The 18,722-nt window shown below is 40.0% G+C and overlaps 1 long non-coding RNA gene across 1 annotated transcript; it reads left to right on the top strand.

The window, feature by feature from the left end:
- Nucleotides 1-607: 607 nt before the first annotated feature.
- LOC307199750 lies at nt 608-2,237 on the top strand. Its single transcript, XR_013832157.1, has 3 exons — nt 608-1,047; nt 1,885-1,998; nt 2,121-2,237. It is a non-coding gene; the product is annotated as an uncharacterized lncRNA (long non-coding RNA).
- The last annotated feature ends 16,485 nt before the right edge of the window (nt 2,238-18,722 follow it).

The following is an 18,722-nucleotide window of genomic DNA, read 5'->3' as shown; positions in this document are numbered from 1 at the left end:
TATTACTGCGAAATGGGGGAAGTTGAATTTAAGATTGGAAAAAATGAGAAACTGAGAGAACCAGAAATCGTTTGGTCCTTCCATCCCTACAGGGGACATAGGCCTCCTCTGGTAGCAAAGTGTTGCCTAGCAACAGGCTGCAGTTACCCTGCTGATTGGTGCCTCTCCTCACTTAGGTGGTTGGCCCTGGTTCTCAGTAGTTATAGGAGCAGTAGCCAAAAGAGGCAATTGGGGATAGTAGTAATAAAAGTCCTCTTCCAAGCCTTCTTAGTATTTCTGACCACATCAACACAATGCATTTAAAACACACTTATATTGCTTAAACAATCATGGCTTTCCCCAAAGAATCCTTGGAAATGTTGTGTGTTCAGGGTGCTGGGAGACATGACCTCTGTTCTCTTCTGTGGTTCATAACAGGCAACAGCCAATTACCTTGCTTTCTTTAGGCAAACAATATTTGGCAGTAAAATGCTGTATCCATTCAGCTACCCACCTACAAAGCCACATACAAGTTAGTTTCAGCCTCCCGGGCAGGAGCATGACAAAAGTTTGTCAAGTGATTGACCTGGATCACAATGCTAGAACTGAGCACTCTGTTATCAACAAACTCTATCTTCAGTTACTATAATGAGCTAAACTTGTGTAAGCCTTGCAGATGCATCTACATGATTTATTCATTCAAAGCATGACTTGGCTAATTAAAGTACACCTTTTGCTTATTACATTTTATGGACTCCATTACTATAATGCAGGCAGCCCCAAGCAGCTTGAGACAGAAAATTGTCTCCAGGCTGGGGGAAAATATGAGACACACGTGTCCTTTATTTCATCCTTGCAGAATGTTGAATGGCGGCAGATGACATTTTGCAAAACAGAACAAATTGTGAGACAGCTACTATAAAATTGAAATTTACAGTCTTAAATAAATCTTAAATAAAGAAAACATTCTGGATTGAAAGTGTAGGTACATGTGCAAACAGTTATATTAGTCATCCTTTCCACCCAGGTTAGCCCATCTTATCAACTGCTACATCATTTTACTATCATGTAATCCTGTTAATTTCAATGGTATTCTTAGAAATTAACTAAAAATCACTTTTTTATAGTTCTGTGATGCAATATTTAGAAAAGGAAATTAGGAAACAACGGAATAGTATGTACAAAAAGTACAATCATACTTCATCACCTTAGTCTTTCTATTCTTCTTAAGAATTTCTGCTATCTGTATCTCATTCCCATTTATTATAATTTTATATATCTAATATCTAGTTTTTCATGGACCCTGGCATTTTTATAGTATGTCATTTCCAGATGACAGGCTCAGTAAAAAAATATGGCTTCGGTAGCACTCAAGAATTTCATTTTGCAAATGTTATCAGGGAGATAGTAAGATTATCTGTGGATTCAATCAGTTGTGGGAAATTTGTAATACCTTGTCAACTCTTGGGTTAATATGTTTTATACATGATCCTCCTCAGAGTCCTTGAGTAGAATCTGTGTTTGTTTCAATCATTAAACTGTCTTCTTTGATACAAAATAGGCTACAGATGACCCTGTTATATTCATTAGGCAGATATGGTCCATAATATCAAAGTTAATCAAAAGAGTAGGTCCAATTTTAAAAATAAACAAATATTAGCATCCTATCACTAAAAAAATTACTCAGGCACAATCCCAGAAATGGTGGGACAGTCACTCACTAAAGATCAAAGGTGCCATTCTGGGATGCTTCGATGATTCCCTGATCTCTTGAATGGGAAAAAATTTATGTGTTTCCTGGCTATGAGCAGTAAGAGGAGCTTCTAATAAATGGTCCAGTGGCTACTAAAAGTACAGGATCTCCGTTTTCATTTGTATTAAAATTATGGTGTACTTTTGTTGCAGGAGACTGAAGTCCATTGCAACTGTTTGGCACCATTTCATTGTATCCTCAGATAGTAAAAAGGTTTCCATTTTGGCAACACCAGTTTCACACTTCCATATATTCGCACACAAAAAGTGAGTTGGTAGGGGGGGGGGGAATTATTGTTGTTGTTTTATTTGAGTTTGTCTGATGGTACTGTGACAAATCTGCTATTACATATATTAGCTTTTTTCTTTTCTTTCTGTTGTTGTTACAGTTCTGTTGGTGTATACTGTACGCCCTCCCATCAGATGTCAAAGAAATAAACAACTATCTGACGTTTAGATGGCATCTGAAGGCAGCCCTGTTTCGGGAAGTGTTTAATGACTGATGTTTTAAGGTATTTTTTATCTTTTGTTGGAAGCTGCCCAGAGTGGCTGGGGAAACCCAACCAGATGGACAGGGTATAAAAAATGTATTATTATTATTATTATTATTATTATTATTATTATTATTCCAATGCATCCCTCAGACTCCCCTACATATGCAGACTTCTACTCTCACCAAACTTCAAGGGACACCAGCATTTGTTCCACTGAAGTGAATGGAGAAAGTGCACAGGAATAAGCTGGTGTTTAGTATACTGCACTTCTGACGGTGCTTTGGATTATGGCAAAGGTCTTGATGAGCTGGCAGACTCAGAAGAAATATACTGGTTTTAAGCAGTATCAAGAAACAGAAAAGATAGAGAGGCACCAATCCCAGGGAGAAAAGGGAGGAAAAACCTCAAAGATACATAAGAAGCAATGCAATTTTTAAGACCCCATGCATTTTGAGCAGAAGACTCTTTTCAGGGGCAACTGAAACTATTATCTAAAATAATTAATGAATGTTAGAAAAATGATGGAATGAAGCTATATGGCTTTAGCAGAAATGTTATAAGGAAAAAACAAGGTTAAAATATGTTAAGATTAATTATAGGACAGAAAACAGAGGAAGATGGAAAGGAATTGCTGAAACAGTTAATTGAAGTGGAGTACAAAAAGGGAGGTGTGAGGAAGTCAATGAAACAAGTGAATGAAAGCTAAGATTGAAAATATTGGAAGTGTTTTTAATTCTTTTTGTTTTGTTTTGTTAATTCAATGTTCTATGTAGTGTTTTTCTTTTTGTTTTTGTATCGTATTATATTGATTTGTTTAATTATTTTTCTTTCTTTTTGTAATCTTTAAACTCTTAATAAATATTATTATTTTTTAAAAAATGAAACTATTATCTAAAATAAACTTCTGAAACACTAGCTCATTTTCAGAGGTTCTGTTCATGCTAGCAGAAAAGTTCAGGAAATGGCATTAGGTTTCAACCCCCAACTAACACCAAAATCGCATATAGTCAGAACACATTGGGTTCAGTGGTGGGTGGGATTGCCAAAGTTTTCCCCTCAGATGCCCATCCCCCTTTCCTCCCCTTTCTGTCTTTGTTTTAATTTATTTTTGCCAAGTGCATAAAGCTGAACGAGCATAATTTAAATGCATGTAATCAGTGGCGTAGCGTGGGTTGTCAGCACCCAGGGCAAGGCAAGTAATTTGCGCCCCCTAACCCGTGGATTTGCGCCCCCTAACCCTAACCCCCAGATGTTGTGCCCGGTGCGGCCGGCCCCCCTTCACCCCCCACGCTACGCCACTGCATGTAATTTCAAGTTACCTGTATTGTAGAGAACTCTCTCTGTGTGGTGGTCCTCAACCCTGCAGTTCCTTGGTTTACAGTCACATTGAAGGGAGTGAGCTCTCAAGAGACATATTTATAATGAACATGCCTAGGTCAGAGGCAAGACTTGAAACAATGGAAAAGGGCTACTTTCTCTGCTTCAATGACTTGCCATATAGCCCAGAGGGAACGTCATGCCTATGTGCTGAAGTCTTTCCCCACTGTCATCACTAAACCTACTTAAAGGTAAAGGGACCCCTGACCATTAGGTCCAGTCGTGACCGACTCTGGGGTTGCGGCGCTCATCTCGCTTTATTGGCCGAGGGAGCCGGCGTTTGTCCTCAGACAGTCATGTGGCCAGCATGACTAAGCCGCTTCTGGCGAACCAGAGCAGCACATGGAAACGCCGTTTACCTTCCCGCCGGAGCGGTACCTATTTATCTACTTGCACTTTGACGTGCTTTCGAACTGCTAGGTTGGCTGGAGCAGGGACCGGGCAACGGGAGCTCACCCCGTCGCGGGGATTAGAGCCGCCGACCTTTTGATTGGCAAGTCCTAGGCTCTGTGGTTTAACCCACAGCGCCACCTGCGTCCCTCTACTTACCATTGAGCTATTTTGGAAACTAGTGTTATGGCTGTTTAAAGTGGTTTCTCTCTCTTCTTGAGGATTCGTCTTTGAAACACATCAGACTGCAATAAACCACCATTTCTTGCGCACCTCTGAGTTTCCCCCTTTCTTTTCTTCCTTATGTAATATCCGTCAGGAGCTCAGCCTACACTCGAGTAGGACCCTGGCAGAGACACATGCCTGACTGGAATGTTCCCTCCCTCCTGGTCGATCGTTCGGGTGCTTCAAGCGCTTTCTTCTGCCCGAACATCACAGCGACTGATGCCAACCGACACCGGCACACTTAGGAATCTGCAGAGTTTGTGCAACTTGCGTAACAGATCTCAGCAACGCAGCATTTTGGCTAATCTATTTTATTTACATATAAACACACACGGAACACTGCAACATGGCTCCCTCTCTCTCTAGCATCAGACAGCAAGGAGAAAAAGAACAAAGGACAATAGTCCCACTTCACGGAACACAGTAACACCAACATCCTGTTTCCGTCACTTCCCACTCTGTGGAGTCAAAACATATACCGTCATGTGAAAGACAACAATCCCATGACTGCAATCATGGAGCAGGAATTCTAACAATGTCATGATCACAGCCTAAAGACGTGTGTCCTGAGATCTTTTACAGGTATGCAAGTCTGACTGATTTCTGCTGGGCTCACACACAAGAAAAACTTCCACAGGACTGCACTCAAAATAGCAAAATTAGCATTGAGAGTTGTCATGTTCTCAAGAAAGCACACTAAGGACACATTTGGTTATGACTATTTTTCCATGAATAAATATTATAAATTTTGTGGTTTATGAGTTCTTATGTCAGCCACCTAACCTATTGTAAGTCTTTTCCTTGCTCTTTCCTTATTAGCCTTCTTCCTGTCTCCCACAGGGCTATGTCAGGTCTACGGCTCTCACCTGAAATGCATTTATATATGGAACAGTTAGGATTTAGGTAGAAAAACATTGTCAGTGATGGAAAATAATCACAATGGAAATGTCAGTGGATACTTGTTACATGCAGTGTCACCTCCATGTTGTCATTAATGATATCATGGAAAATGCCACCCTTTTCACTGGGGATGTGAAAATCTACTAACATATTATTGCCAATTACAAATTGTGTTTCTTTAATATAATGCGGAAAACAAACCATGTGTATCCTTTTCAAGCAAGGCAAAGTTACAAGAATGGATACTTGCTTGAAAGAAGCCTGTATTACAGTAGCATCTTTAGTCTTTGTGATTTGACTTGTAATATATAAGTTGTATATCTGTAATTTCTTTAGGTGTGGAATGACATTTTGACTGGTTATGTTTGTACATATTGTATTATATTTTAATACATTCACATATATAAATGTATAATGGAAAACACATAATATACTCAAGCCCTTGTTACCAAGGAGAGCATCTGAATGTTACCAATAAACAGTATTCTGTAAAACTATTTGGTGTTTTCATATTTTTAAAGGGAAAAAAGAGCTGTGGAATATTGAGAAATATTTGGTCTTTTGGAAGATAGCTCACAATGGGTTGTGTCCAATGCTTGCGTTATTCAGAATAAACTCACTGACCTATTAATGAGCATGTCTAACAGGTCCAGTAAGTTCAATGGGTCTACTCTGTGTAGGACTAGCATTGGATACAATCCTTTGTTTTCCAGGTTATTGTTTCCTAAACTGAAGAACACTAACATGACTGCCCTTCTGGATACAGGATTAACTCTAAGTGCTAGAGATGTGGCAATGAGATTGGCACCTTGCTACATATGCAGTGGGCTTGTGAGATGGCTGAAAGCTACTGGTCACTAGTTTTGAAGCAGTTGGCTCCATCTTAAATGGACCTGTTTTCCAAATCTAAGACTGACTTTACTTTTTTAGGACAATCTAGATTATTTGCAAGCTTTGCCATATTAGTCACCATATGCCTGATGGCATCAAGGACTCTGGGAATTATCTGTATGGAATTAGTTGCAGATGGAAGAAATTCATGTTGGCGTTGAGCAAAAGTATATCGACAATTTCTCTGAGAACTAGCATCCATTCATAGCCTAAGCCAACCCAAACTTGTTTTAGTAAAATGTTCTGTCTTCATATGATTGTTCTGGTATGACCATATCAAACTATTTTTTTATATGTCCTGGATCTTTCTTACTTCTTTTGCTATACGTTTTGTGCCCTCATTATTGTCTTTATTCCACCTGTAAATTTTCAAGGTTTTACATTTATTTCCCCTGTTATTGCTATTACTTTTTCCTTAGTATGTGTGTGTGTGTGTATATATATATATATATATATATATATATATATATATATAATTAATAAACCAATCAAACCACCAAATACATTTGTGGAGTTCTTACATACAGTTGATTACAAAACAGGAATGGAGTCTTTGGAAATGGATTATTCCTTATGACAGCCTTCCCTTGTGCATTCAGGATGGAAACCATTGATGTAACTACACGTTATCTGTCCTTATGTGTCATACCCCTCCGTACTGTATTTTGCTGCATCAGCTTGTCTGACAAAGCGATTTGCCGAACCTTAACTAACCAGCTCCTGTGGCGAATAACATGAAATAAATGGCTGCAAAGGCAGAAGAAGCAACACGGTTTTAAACAGAAGTAAGAGGATTTCTTCAAGCCCCAGAAACCCAGTCAAGGATATTTGGAGAGGACTGTCTTGACACCACACCTGGTGCAATTATTCCCTTTGCTTGTATCTTGGTGGTCTTCACTGACTGAATGGTACCAAGTAGAACCTTATTATATATATTGTTGGTTTTCACTCCATACCTAATAATTAGTACTTCTGTTCGTTTAGACAACCTATGAAGAGTGGCGATCATTTTGATTACTTACAAATTGCATTTAAATACTTGTCTTATTTTTATTTTTTGAACCAATGCAGCTAAACTAATTAAAGCAACAATAACCCACCACACATATGTCATAAAGCAGTGGTGCTGTATGACCAGAATAGAAGACAAATAAATGTCTCTCAAAGAAGAAGAACAAGAAAATTCAAAGTTATATAGTACTGTGTTTTTATTGGCTGGTTGTATTCCAGTCATGATGCTGCTTCTGATATTTTACAAAAGTATATTTATAACTTCTACATTTATACCAATTAAAAGAATATAGGCTGCTGTGCTTTCCAATTTGGGAAGCTGATGTCAAAATTTCAGCCATACTGGATCACCAAAAAGGAGGGAAAGAATTCCTTCTCATTCAAGGGCATATAAAAAAAGAGGAAGAAGCATGTGTCAGATTATATATTAATTTTTTGCAATGCTGATATTTCACCTTGACCACTTTCTCCTTTTTTTAGTGCAGCAAAATGATAATGGTTATGAAATCTTACGCAGAATAGCCGCGTATATGAAGCAAAATAAGCTCTGTTAATTTAATCTGCTTTCCTAAATGTTAACAGCAGTGTAAAAATGGATGCTCTCATCCCTGTAATCAGTTGCACGGTGCACAAGGGCATCAGTCTCTGGTGCCTCATCTGCGAACTAATCTTTCATTTCATAGCAGATCTTTCCATATCAAACAACACAAATGACTTAATTTGCATGACAGGATTTGTAACGGGGCAAATCTAGTGTCAAAGTCGATTAAAGATTACACCGGAGAACTATCATAATCAGGACTCTAATGAGCCTAAATAGTACATGTAAAGTCTCCCCTTTTTGCCATTCCAGTCATGTATAAAAAGGGAATGTGTTTCCTTTCATCGGTGAGCCAGTCCTTGGGTTTGAACATTATGCCCTACGTTGAGCTAAAGTCATGTCAGTCTAGTTTCAGAGGGAGAGAAAGGGAAATAATAAAGCAAACATCACTTCACAAATGACATTGCTTAGTATAAGCCAACGTTTGAAGCCCTTAATTCTTCTAATCTGCAAAATAGTCAATGCTAATGGGTTTTTGCCTTTGTGAAAGCTGATGCATAGAAAGAAAAACTTTAATGAGCTGCCTGGGTTGTATGCTTACAGATACCTGTCAAGTGTCTGTCATCTTAGCTGTCGCAGAGGCATTATAAAGAAAGTAAGAAGGAAGGAACGACAGTATTTGTACAAGCATTTTCATGCTAAAATGGCACAATTTTCTTCCTGTCATAATTTCATTGTATCCAAAAGTCAGAAAAAAGCTTAACCCTTTCACTTCGCACATCTTGTGTAGCAGACTGCCTGTCCTGCACTGCAGTTTTTTTTTTTAAAAAAACAGCATCATGGTTTTTGTAAACAACATCCCCTCCTAAATTTGTTTCAGGAACCCAATTTAAACACATTTTTAAAGGAGTCAATTGCTGCACCCCAGGGAGATCAGGAATTTATTAAATGTAACAACCCCATAATATAAAAGTCTGTCACTGGGATTTTATTTTCCTGACTTTTTAATTTTAGATTCCTTTGTATCCTTCTGCTAGTCAATTGAATATAGGTGCAATAAGGTCAGCAACGGCCTTGATTCTTACCTTCTCTTTTACTGAGAGGAAATAGCAAATATAAAGGCATCTTTTAACACTGGTAGTGAATCACGCTGTCATTATTAGCTACCATTGTGGTTGAATGAGCCTTGTTTGTAGTAATTCCTAACAATTTATCATAGCTGAAGTAAAACATTAAAAAGATGAAGCCTGGATGGGATTTCCTTCCCCATATTTTAAGATTTTTTTAAAAAAAACAACAACGCATGCTGTAGCGAATATTTCGAAGGCCTGATTCTCTGGACATCCTCCCTTTAACGTTTCTCCATAACCTTCCTCAACACATGCCCAGCAGTCTTACTAAAACACCCACTTGTAATTTTGTTTCTATTCTAGACATTATTTATGCAAACGTCCACATTTCCTGTACTCCCAAGTTTTTTGGGTGTGGCAAAATGCTAACAGACCCAATCCTGCTTGGTTTACAGTGACAGGATGGCAGCTTCCTGCTGAAAGTGGAAACGTTTCCTTTCATGGAAAGTCAATTATCTGCATCTTCTCACGCAGGGATCTTTATCACTTTCAGAGCATGTGGTATGTTAACAACTAGAGACTTTCACAAATGCAGAGTTCTGTTTCCCTTTCTGAGAACCTGCAAGCAGCTGGTGAATTGTGGGAAGTCTGTGGCAGCTGCTGTTGGCTCAGTATGAACTGTGCCACGTTTCAAGTCTTGCCTCTTAAAGTTTAAGACTACAAATATCTCAATTTTCCCAGCTAAAGGTTTGTCCACACTTCTGCTTGTGTGTGGTTTTTGGGCACAGATCGAAACAGTTTTGCCCTTGCCTTGCTGCTTTCCCCAGAAAAACCTGATCTTTAGTGATAAATGGAAGCAAATGTCAATCCAGAGAAAACCCAATTGACGTTTGCTCTGATGCAGCAGTAAATATTGTGTTGCCTCAGGGCAAAGCAGCAAGGCAAGGGCAAGATTGGATGAGGATATGAGACTGGATTAGGATATGAGTACTGTGGAAATTAGTTAATAAATGCTTGCAAATCATTCTAACGTTCTAATGCATTATATAAATCCTTTACCACACTTAGCCCAGGGACCCCCCAAAATGCAGGGCAAAGGTCTGAGGGTTTTCCCATTTTGAACTGCTAAATTTTTGCCTTTCATTTTGAAAACTGGGAATTGATGATGTTATAACCCCTTTCTTCTAGATTCAAAGATGTGCTGAAATGCAGGACACACTTCAACACCTCTTAAGTATCCTCTAAAAAACCTCAGGCATTAGTTTCAGGTTTCCAATGAGCCATTGCAATCTAAACTGGAGGGAACGTTAATGAGTGCACTGCACATTTCCAATGGACTCACTGTGCACTCAATGAAAATATCTCATGGATTCCTGCTGCAGGTGAAAACTCCACATGGAACAATCTCTCTCTCTCTCTCTCTCTCTCTCTCTCTCTCTCTTTCCCAAAAGGCAAAGGTTTAAATAAACACAGCAGGGATTTTCAGTCAAAGCATTAGCATTAGCATGGAGCTTGCTTTTTAAAAAGGTGAGAAAATGTTCTTCTAAGCCTTTGTGACATATAACAGCTCTAATGTAGAAGTCTCCTGCACTGACAGAAAAAGAAGAAAAAGGTATGATACCACAATAAAGTGTACTTAAAAACGGGCATTTGCAGATGTCTAGGATGTGATAAATGGTGGACTGATGTGGAGGAAACAACAACAAACTAAATAATATGCCAAATCTTAAGTGTAATAGAGTAACACCCCACCCAAAAAAAGTGGGAGAGCCGGAAGTACATGCAGCCAGTGGTTGGGACTCAGGGTATTCTGTCTAGCTTGGTGGATGTACTTTTCCTGGGAAAAAGTTTTCTAAGTTTAGCCTGAAGAAGCCTATGCAAATATAAAATATTTGAAGAATAGTCATATAATATATGAGTTTACACATAGATTCAAGCTCTCATTGGCTATTTTTGCACCATAAACCATGGCTTACCTTGCATGAGTGACTTTCACCTGTTTTACTCCTTTCCACTCATACTGACAGGAAACAAACTATGATCACTGGTTTAATACCACTTCTGAACCAGGGATCACAGTTTCCCCTCTGCTCCCAACAAACCATGATCTGTAGCTATGGTTTGTTCTTGGTTTATGGTTCATGGTTTGCTGGGAGCAAAACAAACCACAATCCCTGGTTCAGATGTAATACCAGGTTAGGGGTTGTGGTTTGTTTCCTTCCAGTGTGAGGAACAGAACAGCCCACAGAGGCATGTTCACAATAAGCCAGGAACTGTGGTTTACTTTGACATGCAAGCTGAGCCATTGTCTCTCGCTTAGTCTCCCCCTAAACGGTGCTCCTTCCTTGTGTTCTGAGGTGAAGGTTGTGTGGAAAAGGTCTCAACTTCGGAGGGAAAGGCATACTTATTGATCCTTCCTCATTTAAACCCGACCATGCTGTTTCATAAATGATCACCCAGGCTTTTCTAGCTGGTGTGTTTGATACAGTATTCACACTGTAATCCCATGGACCAAACACCAAGAGATTAGGGTGCCAATATAAACAATATGCATTAGCCTCTGTGTGTGTGTGTGTGTGTGTGTGTGTGTGTGTGTGTGTGTGGCTGCGATTTGGACTCCGTCCACTTCCAAGTGATGAATAATTCATCCAACATCTCTGCTCAATTGTGGTTTTCTTCTCTCTCTCTCTCTTTTTTAAACAACTGCAATATGAATTCAAAAAGGTTATAAGGCATGCTGCTAAATAATGCTTTGTGGCTTCCTCGGTGGCAGTTTGTGTACAATTTTCCGCAGACTTCAGCCTTTGCCATTGCTATTTCAGAGTTCATTTTTCTTCCAATCCAAGGTTAGCCTTTTCCTCTGAACACTACCTCTGTGACCTAACTGCTACACCTCTGATCCTCCACACCCCAGAAGCTGTCACAAGTCTCCCTCCTTCCCAGGAGTTGAACACACAATAGAGAATAGGCCCTAGCTGTGAGGTTCAGCAGCCATTAACCCCTACCAGCTGTTCCTGCAGGGAGCCTTCTGTGGCTGAATGCCCTTTCTCTGAGGAGGCCCTCATTTCCACTAATCTAACTATTGTTGGGTAGGAATGCTGACAGGAGAAAAGAAATTTTTCTTGTGTTCATGCAAGTGTGTGTATCCATGTGTAAGTGAAGGAAGAGTGAAGGCTAATTTCTATAGTAGGCATGAATGGAGGGAATAGGAAAAATACTAGTTAAAATGTGTTTACTTGCTTAAAAGGCTGAGTCAATTTAAATAATTTCAGTACCATGCTTTTTTCTGCCTCTAGTTAAGGGGAAGAAACTGGTTACTATTAATTTTTTTTCCATGAAAGCCACTCAAATGATGCTGGTTTTGGCCATACCTTTCAAGTAAACTTGTTACATTATTATTATTATTATTATTATTATTATTATTATTATTATTTTAAAGTCACAGCTACATTATTTCTTTATTTAAATGCTGCGAAAAGTTAGGCAAGGGGATTTGCATCTCTGTAGAAAATGAATTCAAAACTGTGTTTTGGAAAGATCTAAGTTTACTGAATCATTTATATTGATTGGGTAACCTTTGTTGATAATTCATAATCTCATCTCCCAGCGAAAATATGAAGTGAGTGTTGTATTTTATTACCAGATTTAGGATAAAGCACCATTCTTGTAAAACAATATAAATCAACAGTATCCAAAACCATTTTTTAAAAAAACTAAATTAGATATTCAATAGTTGGGTGTGAAATCTCATGTTATTTTCAGAAGGATTTAATTTTTGTAATCATAAATAAACTTTTCTTTTAAAAGATTTTCCTGGACTACGAATAGCTCTACATAAGATGGAGTTAAGGTTCCTTTTCATAGCTAGGAAAATAGCTACCATCTAATTAGCATGCAGAAAAGAAAAGAAAATGTTAGTACATTTAAATAGTTTGGTCACTATAGATTTCAGTTCCCCCCACAAAAACACTGATATGTTTTCTTATTCACAGTTATCATTTGATAAAATACAGTGAATCTATATATTTGCATTATTCAAATTAGAAATAATTTAGGCAGGGTTATATTTTCTAAATAATTAGACTATCATAGTAGGGCAAACGTCAGATGTAATAAAGCTCTACAATGCATCTGTTCCCATGTCTAGACTGCAGCAATTATGGTCTACAGAAGCAGAAAGGTAAAGCGTTGCTTGCATGTTTCAGTGATTAAAATCCAGTATTTCCTTTATTTGGCCCACTCCCCTTTATTACCTAAATCATTTAACTATTGCAAAGTAAAAAATTTAACTCAATGGAGTTGTACTTTCTTAATTTCAAATGCAAACAAACAAGCAAACATGCAGGGAATAATCTATCTGCTGTATTATTTCCCTAAATTGTTCAGCACAATGCCTCAATTTAAATCTGTGCAAATAATGAAACCAAGCTGCATAAATGCTTCTGGACAGATACGGAGAGAATTTGAACTGTTAAATAAACCATCAGTCTTTGAGAGAATTGTGCAAGTTGCATTTGTTGAAGCAGACAGTTAGATATATCCAAAAAGAGAAAGAGTAGTGATGAAGGGTAATAATAATACTAAGGAGGAGGAGGAGGAGGAGGAGGAGAGAGAGAGAGAGAGATCTTAATAAGAAGATTCTCATGACATTTGTGAGACTCCCCTTGACATCATATTGACATGAGTTGGAAGCCCTGCCCCCTCAGATCAGCTCGCTGACTGCCTTAGACTCTCATCCGGTAATGATCAGCTATACTGTACACCTACCTTTGATTGCATTCATCATTTTAGACTTTCTATGTGCTAATTCTGTCATCTCAGCACTTAGAACAACACCTATTGAAATATTAAATCTGGGTTGCATCGACAAATCATATTGCCCCCAATATTTATTAGCAAAAAAGCACCAAAACCCACCCTTATCACTAATCCTGAAAAGGGTGACACAAGCTAGTTTTGAGGTCCAAGCAGCAATGTCACATTGTTAGTTAGTTTTTTTGTGAGATAACTTTTTAGTGATTAAGGTTCAGTCCTAAAGAGATTGCCATGCCTGAACGTTATTAGAACAAGGATACATGAATGTGTGTCTCGCTTGCTCTAGGAACATCTGTTCTTCCCTAGTATGCAAAATGGCTTTTCCCACAGTAAGCGAGGCTTTCAAAAAAGGCTAGGTGCCAGCCAGAATAAGGATACATCAGTATGTGCAGTGACACTCCTCCCACACCAGCATGGGGCAAGAAAAGCAGCAAATAAGCCAGTTCTTGAAATCTCCTCCAGGCTTCTCCAGCTGTATTAGACATTAGTGGATGTGAGTCTCCATAGCATGCAAATCAATTGTTCATTCAGGTAGGCCCTTGTGGTTGGTCTATTCCCCCTAGGACACACTCAAGACTGAAAGAAGTGGAAGATCGGTAAAAGTAAGCTGCCCTTCCGGGAAGCCTATCCACATTTTCTGATCTGGTCATGGAGAAACCCATTTAGAACTCCAGAACCTAGGAACGCATTCTAAAAGCTATTGACCTGGAATAACTCTACCTGATCTCCTCTAATTACTTGGCTTTGCAAATGCAATTCACATTAAGTTGGTTCTCAACCACCTCTAAATGACTTTCCAAACACTGCTTTGCACCTAACCAGAACCTGTTGAATATAGTTGGGGTTCCAAACACAACGAAGGTAGTGCATCCTTCTCAGAGCCTAAGATGTGTTGTCCCTGTTCCACAGCCCTTTTTATTACAGCAGCCTCACATCCTGTCACTCTGGGATAGGGGCTGCCTGAGGGGAAGGGCAACATGGTCCATCCATCCCTCTTATTCTACACACAGAAGCCAAACAGACTAGTAGTTGGATCTTACTTCAATGCTGAGGTGGGCTAGCATCCTCCACAGTGCACCTGAGGGCAGCAGGCTAGCATCAGGCGTACATAACAGGCCATGTGGCACACATAGCTCTGAGAAGAACAGCTGACACCCTTGGCAGCCTACTGTAACAACTTTGCAAGGCATGTAAGGGGCAAAATTACTCAGATTCCGACAGCACTGGACACCACAGGTAGAAGAAGCCCTAGGGAGGCATCCAGTGACTGTCTGTTCCATCTGTACTGTATCTGTTTTGATTATTGTGACAGTGGCATAGCATGGGTTGCCTGCACCTGGGGCCATACAGAGAGGGTGGTTGGGAGGGAGGGAAACGGACAGAGTTTGCATGTTGAAAATTTATGCCCCTTGCAATTTTTTGCACGGGGCAACTGCCCCTGTGCCACCCCACACTACTCCACTGTATTATGGCCTAAGGATGTAGACATGATGCCTGAAGAAGTCTGGTGGGCCATCTGCCCCCTTGACCTTTGCCCATCTTGGCTTCCTAAAGGTAGCCAGAGGGAATTGACTGGGTGGGTTAAGGGAGTGAAAAATGCTTCACTGGAGGATGGGCAAATACCACCTGCCTTGAAGAATACCTCCCTGGACCCAGACAATAACTATTGTCAGTGACTAATAACCCCTTTTTTGGAGCAAGGTGCTCGAGAGGGTGGCAGCAGTCCAGTTTCAGGCATGCTTGGAAGAAACGGAATATCTGGATCCATTTCAGTCAGGCTTCAGGCCTGGTCATACCACTGAAACTGCCTTGGTCACCCTGGTTGATTAAATGTGAAACTGTTCATTCTTCTTGACTTCTTGGTGGTGACTGTGGTATCCTTCTGGGGCGGCTCAAGGAGGCTGGGGTTGTACTTCTATGGTTCTGTTGCTACCTTCAGGGCCATTTTCAGAATGTAGTTATGGAAGGCCACTGTTCAACACCATGGAAGCTTTCTTGTGGTGTTCCACAGACTTCCATCTTGTCTCCCACACTACTGAACATCCATATGAAGCAGCTGGAAGCTGTGGTTAGGAATTTTGGGGTGAAGTGTCACCAATATGCAGATGACACCCAGTTCTATCTCTCTGCTCCATTTGAATCAGGGGATGTGGCTGAGGTGCTGGGTAGGCTCTTGGAGGCAGTGATGGGATGGATGTGGACCAACAAATTGAAACAGAATCCTGAAAAGAAAGAAGTGGTATGTGTCCCAAGTTCTCAAATCCAGGAGGTGCGAGGACAGCCTGTTCTAGCAATGGCATTCCCCTGGAAGGAGCAAGTTTGTGGCTTGGAGGTACTCCTGGACCCAACATTGTCACTTGAGGCCCAGGTTGCCCCAGTGGCTAGGTGTGCTTGTTTCTCCCTACAGGTATTCCATTAGCTACAGACCTTTTTGGACAGAGATGACTTGGGCATGGTTCTCCATTCTCTGGTAATGTCTAGATTGGATTGTAATGTGCTCAATGTGGGGCTGCCCTTGAAGATGACTTCAACTGGTCCAAAATGCAGCGTACAATACAGATTATTGGCTATAGTTGCCTTTATAACCCAGGCCAATGCAAACAATTATCATAAGAGTACATCTCCTACAATGGTCTTCTGATGTTTCTTTTGTTTTGTTGTTCTAAACTTGTTTTTAACTTTTTATGATTTACTGTTTGTTTTTGTTCTTTATATTGCTGTAAACTGCTGTGATATATTTCTATGATATAGCAGTATATAAATATTTTTTATCAGTTAATCAATAACCCTGTTCTAAAACAGTCCCATTGGCTGGCCAGTTCGTTTCCCAAATCAAAGTGCTGCTGTTTGCCTTTAAAGCCCTATATGCAGTGCTTTTTTTCTAAAAAAATGTTTAGTGGTGCTCTCATTTTCCTACTCATATTGAAATACTGCCCCTCAATGAGGCCAAACTAAGATTCACAAAATGTTTAGTGCAGGCATCCGCAAACTCGGCCCTCCAAATGTTTTAGGACTACAATTCCCATCATCCCTGACCACTGGTCCTGTTAGCTAGGGATGATGGGAGTTGTAGTCCCAAAACATCTGGAGGGCTGAGTTTGGGGATGCCTGGTTTAGTGGTATGTGTACCCCTGTGGTCCCCACAGAAAAAAAAGCCCTGCCTATATGACTTAGGCCCCAGATATCTGAGAGATCACCGCCTTCCCTATAGACCCTGCAGCGGAGGCCCCTATTGGTAGTTTAACCTCCATCAGCAGTTCTGGGTGGTGGTAGCCTGGCAGAGATTGTTTTCTGTGGCAGCCCCTAAGTTGGGGAATTCCTTCTCTGCAGAGATGCATCTGGAACATTCACAATATAGATTTTGCCAAATCCTGAGAACCTTGGCATTTGACACCGGAGATGTGTGTTTTTAGGACCCACAACCTATTCCTGTGACTGTAATCTGTTTTAACTTTTGTAATCCACTGTGGGACCTGCTGGTGAAGGACAGGCAATAAAATCATCAGCATCATTAATAATAAAAAGAATATTCCTATGGGCTCAGGAGGAAACACTAGGACACTGCCACTACTGCCCCCAGCATCTGTTACCTGAGGTGCTTGTCTCAACTCTGGCTAATGGTAGAGCTGGCCTTGGGTGGGAAACAATTTAACTCCCCTCACTGATTTTGGTAGGTCTAATATCTACACAGTGTGTGTGTGTGTGTGTGTGTGTGTGTGTGTGTGTGTGTAGCATATATTATTACAAGTGTGAGATAAATGGATAAAAGTAGCTCCCAGAAGAAATGAAGCAGCTCTATAGTGTTTGCCTACAGTTTGCCAGGGCCTGGGATTGTTCTGTTTTAAATGAACAAATTGGGTGAAAAACTAGGAACTACTGTTAAATTTAGAGATGATACAAAACTAAGAGTTAGACAGAAATCAACAAAGCAGAAATTCAGCTTATGCTGAAGATCAATCGGAAATTAGCACAAAGGAGCTTTGTGTTGATAACTGAAGACTTGCAAAATAGCAATGATACCTTCCTCCAAAGGCTTCCTGTTGTGTATTATCTTTAGCCCTGGGCAACTGAGCTCAAGCAGAATGTGGACAAATTTAAAAGGCTTTAGGAAAGAGCCATGCAGATGAAGAAGCACCAGATGATATAATTTATGGGGAATGAAGAAACTATGCATAGTCAAGACAAACATCGAGAAGAAGATAGTTGCAAAGTACTGTATTTGGGAATGTATATGTCAGAGTTAGGCAGAATGGAGAAAATAGTAATTGATTCACTGGGGGAAGGACTGAAATCTGTGTGGTTGTCAGGGGTACATTTGTCCAACACATACTTGAAGGACTGGAGTCCCATGAGTGAAAAAAGCAGGGTATAAACAAATCATTAACAAAAACAATAACAAAATGCTAGTTCAACTTCTATGCAGGCATCAAATTAGGCTAAGCTGGGAAGTTTCCCTAACCAAAGGAAAACTTCACTAATTTGGTTTCTTAGGGAACTCTTCTTTTTTTAAGGTTTTCATAGAAAGGCTGGGTACTTAAAAGTCACTGATTAGCTTACATAAACTATGCTTCCTGAGGACAAGGAGTCAAGAGATCTGTGATCTACTGTATAATACTGAATTGGTGCAGACATAATTTTGGTTGCCTGCTAACCTTGATTTGTGAGTCAGAAGTTAGCTTCTCAAGTCAGATCTTTCTTCCCCTCATCTCTCCCCTGCTTGGGGCATATTCCGCCCCCCACTCTGCTTAACCATGGTTATATAGTTAATTGACACAATTAGTGTCTCAATTTGTACATGACACTAAGCCAAAGTCAAATCTCTGGTGCTTTCCTCCTCTCTGGTCCTGCTGCTGTAGCACTGGTGTGAGAGCTAAGCCATGGTTTCATCTGGCATGTCTTCTGAACTCAGGTTCATGGTACGTCGCCTTCAGAGTTCTTTGTAAACCTAAGAACAAACTGTGGTTACAGTTCATGGTTTGCCTGGAGCATGACAAATGAAAACCCATGTCTGAACCATAGCTTAACTCACAGCATTGCAGCAGCAGCCTGACTGGAAGTAGAGTCTTATCCAAATGGTGTCATGTGCTTCGTTCTCATACATTTTGGAGCAATCACAATGGTACCATATGGCTGAAATCTTGAGGACAGCAGATCTGTTGAACTTAAATGTGACAAGTAGCCTATCTATGCGTAAGGCTGTGACTTCACATCCCACCAGTAAATGATCACCGTGGTTCATGTGTTGGTAAATTCGAGGCTGGATTACTGCAATGTGCT

This window comes from Podarcis cretensis, assembly GCF_951804945.1.
Source record: "Podarcis cretensis genome assembly, chromosome: 12".
In the NCBI taxonomy this organism is placed as follows: domain Eukaryota; kingdom Metazoa; phylum Chordata; class Lepidosauria; order Squamata; family Lacertidae; genus Podarcis; species Podarcis cretensis.
Note: the sequence above shows the minus strand (reverse complement) of the source record. Positions and strands in the feature narration are given on the sequence as shown.